Consider the following 4,617-nt stretch of genomic DNA (forward strand, 5'->3'; position numbering starts at 1 on the left):
AATTATTAGTTCAATGGCCAAGCCGATCGTCTCAGCATATCTGCTCGGATATCTTAAAAAAAAAATTAAAAAAAAGTAGTCTAAAATCAAATTTAAGGACCTGGCTGAAAAGCAGTGTTCACATAGTGCGTTCAAGGTATTCGGTATCACAATGTGTTATCATAACAAGTTATTTATAATCCACCCCGGATTGTTTTGCTCAGGCCAACCCTTTTTTTTTTTTTTTCTTTCTTGCAAAAACCCCCTGCAGCTGTTGACATTCGCAAACCCTTTCAGTTGATATTAAATGTTCCCGGAACAAGAGCCGCGACTTACGGTAAGGGTCCGTCGGGTGTTTGTGTTGAGTCACCGTTGTTGGGATATAGTAGGCATAAAGTGAGGTCAGAGGTCAAATGGGGTCCCACTTGCCTTGACAGGAGTGACCTGACTTCCTGCAGTTGGGAGCGTCATGTGTGGCGCAAAGGGGAAGGCTGCCATCGCGGCGTCGGAGATGGAGAAAATATCGGTTCGTTTCGGACTCGTTAAACAGGCGCGACGCGGACATAATGACACAATTGTATCCAGATGACGCCCAGGCGAGGGAGGATCATTTCTCACAGGAAAGTTTAACACGCTCGGTCGCGGGACTGACAAATTGGCCTAAAGATGTTGTTTGAGATCTTGACTCAATATTGCCCTTTTTGTTAACGTAACAAATGGCTGCAACTTTATCTGGGTGTCCAACAGGTTCTCAGCGCAAGGACTAATGCGGCCTCTGTTTCTTTGGGACTTGGATCTATTGCCAACCGTGAGGAGGAGAGGAGAGGACGGGCTGCCTTTTGAACGTTCCACACCGTCGTTTTAAGAAATTGGGGTTGTAAAATCGCAAAAAAATATTTGTTAAAGTGTACAAAATATGAGAATTTTTTTTTTTTTTTTTTTTTTTCATTTGACCTTGAGAAAACACATTGCGGTTTTCGAGGGCTTCTTTTGCTGTTTCACGAGTTACTTGAGTCGATTTTTCGGGACTTATTTATTTGGAGGAGTATTTTTTATTGATACTTGAGTCATACTATTCTCAAGTAACTTTAGGCTAGTCTACCCACCTCTGGGAAAGATTTGTTTGATAATGATGTCAACGTTCACTATCGGGACGTTACATACTCAGAAATAGCGAGCAAAGTAAATGTTTATAAAGCACTTGTCAAGTACGCTGGGGAGGGCGGGTGGATGGATGGAGGAACCAGAAAGTGAAGTCAGGATTGCAAATGTGTGGCGATGCCAGGCCAGCAGGCACATCTGCCGGCGAGGTCAGAAATCTCTTCCCATCGCAGTACCGTGACGATGATGGATGCGGCATCCACAGAGGTTTGTTTTTTTTTTTTTTCTGTGGCTTCGGCCTCCAGAGCTTAAAGTCCATCTCTCTCTCTCTGATGTCTCCTTTGCTCGCTTTGGCAGGGCCAGGTCAGATGCAAAGCAATATTTGCAATTGCCGGGAATTGGTAGTGACGCACGGTAAAAAAATTGCAGCAAACTGCTTCAATTAATATTGTGTGTGAAGGAAGAGAAGCAAAAATGGAAAAGGAGCCTGCGAAATAACAAATTCAAATTAAGTGCTTGATGAAACTGACTTTTTTTTTTTTTTTTAGATGAAAAAGCTTCATTCATTCATCACTGATAACAATTCTCATGTTCTTGAAATACTGTGCCACAAAAAAAAAAAATACGGTTGTGATGATAAAATGCACCGATACTACACCCCCCGATACCGCTTCACCAGCCTGCTCATGTAAAGTCCCAATATACCGTAAAATGTCCCGGTACATTGGAGGCTAAAATTGAGGAATACCGGTACTCCGTATTGCCGCGTAGCGGGCTTCAAGTGAACATGCTTGACGAGATGCTACCGTCATTTCTCGGGGGAAAATTACTGTAAATGTCCTGTATTCAAACGGTGCCAGCACGCTGTTTTCTAGCCGTCCAAGATGTTTCACGATGCGCTCTCCGCACATCAACTTTGATTGAGGGGCAGATTAAGTAACCTGTGATGAGGGCTGACGCAAAATGATAGGGTGAGGCCTACTCGCATCAAATGAATGGATAGTTGTCGCCTTTGAGGACTCCGATGAAATTATTAGTTCAATGGCCAAGCCGATCGTCTCAGCATATCTGCTCGGATGCAACTTTATCTGGGTGTCCAACAGGTTCTCAGCGCAAGGACTAATGCGGCCTCTGTTTCTTTGGGACTTGGATCTATTGCCAACCGTGAGGAGGAGAGGAGAGGACGGGCTGCCTTTTGAACGTTCCACACCGTCGTTTTAAGAAATTGGGGTTGTAAAATCGCAAAAAAATATTTGTTAAAGTGTACAAAATATGAGAATTTTTTTTTTTTTTTTTTTTTATTTTTTTATGCCGCTCAAAAAAAAACCAACAACAAAGGAGCTCATGAATAACATGGAATTACATTTTTAAAAGTCCCACTTCACCCCATGAAAAAATGGCATCTTATTATTCAAGTAATTTGTTTTATAGTGTGTTTGTTGTGTTTCAATTGCTTGTTGTCGTGTTCCTCATTCGGTGGTTACTCAGCTGGATGTTATTGGCCACATTAAAGGCCCAATTAACACCCCCGTCACAGTCATCAGGTCATTTATTGCTGAAATTACAGAGGGAGAAGAATACCACTTCTGGGTTTATAACCTCTCAAATAGGTTTGACCCCGGGGCGGGGTCAAACAGTGTCATCATCGCTCTTTCGAAAAATGACTTCAGGGTTTGGGGATTCTAAAGTGGCTGGAACACCAAGTTGGATGCAAAACTCGGGCCTAACGCACGTCAGAGATGGACCACAGGGAAAGGAATATTAGAATGCGAGTTGTGAAGTGTTAAGTGGACAATACATGACATTTTCCTTTTTTTTTTTTGCTTGCTGTCCAATTGTGATGCGGACAGCAAGATTCCACAAAGCAGGTGTGGCTGAACAATCGAATCAGGTGTGTTGGAGTAGGGAAGGACCGAAAACAGGCAGGATATGTCTCTCGAGGAACTGGAGTTCCCTACCCCTGAGCTAGATGAACACCAAAAACAAGCTAACTGAGCTCTCGGCAAAGTTCGTACGGCTCCCATAAGGAATTTGGGTTGAAATGCAAGCGGCATTCTTTCTGCATTTTTTTTTTTTTTTTACATTTCATGTATTTTGAAGATGAACCACAACCACAAGAACATCAACCAGGATCAACCAACAAAATCTCATATTTAAAAAGGCATTACTGGTTTGATTCCATATGCTTATGGTCAGCCTAAGTATGACACTGTGTGTGTGTGTGTGTGTGTGTGTGTGTGTGTGTGTGTGTGTGTGTGTGTGTGTGTGTGTGTGTGTGCGTGCGTGTCTGTGGTTGCTGAGCGTATTTGCATATAGAGCCAAGCATATTTGACTCACTTCATCCCGCATTTGTGAGAAACGCAGTGAGGCAGGCGACCTTGCCCGTCGACTGCTGCGGGGTGAGCAGGGTGGGGCGAGAGACCCTGATGTGGTCGCCTGTGCGCTACTTCAACACACGGTGACGGAAGCACCGGGCTCGGTGCATCGCCAACAATGTCTGGGAATCCTCAGCGTGCGCGCACGCGAGTGCACGTGGCGGATGCGATGTGGGTCTGAGCGGCCATACCGATCATTATGGATTTGGGTGTCATGGTCATAGCCTGGGAACATTTTGCTTCAGATACGAGAAACAGCTGCTGGCTTCCCCCAAAATGGTACACCGCTATCATGAGCAATGCCTCTGGGAATGTTGACTATTTGTTTCACTGTGTATACGTGTATGTCACATTTAGTGGGATTCTCTGATGTTTTGATGTGTCTTTCTATTGTGAGGATCTGCAATGTACAGCCTCGGCCTGCCATGTCATTTAAAGAAATCAATTCACAGATTAAAATGGCCAAAAATGTGAAGAGACCGACACTTGAGATGTCGCGTTTCACCGTTTTGCACCATTTCAGTCGACCTAGCTCAAATAAAAGCCACATGACCGAGGATCGAAATAAGCAGTTTCGCTATAGGCAGTTTGCAAGGCAGAATTAGCATTTTTTTTTTTTTTTTTGCCTCATCAAAACACATTGAACAGTAAACTGAGAATCTACCACAGAGACGGTCCCTATGCTGGACATGCACGTTAAGGTGGAGGAAAAGCAGCAGTCGGAGGGAAAGGCTGGAATAGCTCAGTGCTACTTAGGCCGCAGCAGTTAGCTAGCAATGAGCTTTAGCTGGCTCCTGCTGAGGCTAAACACAATGCAGAGCTACTTATAAGTAATCATCGCGTATATGGCGGGGTATATGCTACATTTTTGTGAAATATTGCTCTCATGAAGAGATTACAGAGAAACACAGAAAAGCCATGCTCATTGCTAAGCTAAACTAAGATTGACACAGCTTGCGCATTTAACGCTTGGGTGATCAAGTCCACCTTGCAAAGTTAAAAACAATACTGCTCTGTGGTGTGTCAAATTTAGAAGACATTTATTTTCACTTTCTGCCGACGCCAGACGTGTGACAGACAGAGGTAGTGTCTCGTCGCCAAATTTGAGTCGGTCTTGACTCAACCTAACCCCGTGTAACGTGACATGATGAACAATTGGTCG

The 4,617-nt window shown here is 43.9% G+C and overlaps 1 long non-coding RNA gene across 1 annotated transcript; it reads left to right on the plus strand.

Moving 5' to 3' along the window:
* Positions 1 to 241: 241 nt before the first annotated feature.
* Positions 242 to 903, plus strand: LOC109522345 (uncharacterized). The gene is made up of 3 exons (XR_002169555.1): positions 242 to 316; positions 417 to 505; positions 727 to 903. It is a non-coding gene; the product is annotated as an uncharacterized LOC109522345 (long non-coding RNA).
* The last annotated feature ends 3,714 nt before the right edge of the window (positions 904 to 4,617 follow it).

Source organism: Hippocampus comes, unplaced genomic scaffold (assembly GCF_001891065.2).
Source record: "Hippocampus comes isolate QL1 unplaced genomic scaffold, H_comes_QL1_v1.1 scaffold214, whole genome shotgun sequence".
Taxonomy (NCBI): domain Eukaryota; kingdom Metazoa; phylum Chordata; class Actinopteri; order Syngnathiformes; family Syngnathidae; genus Hippocampus; species Hippocampus comes.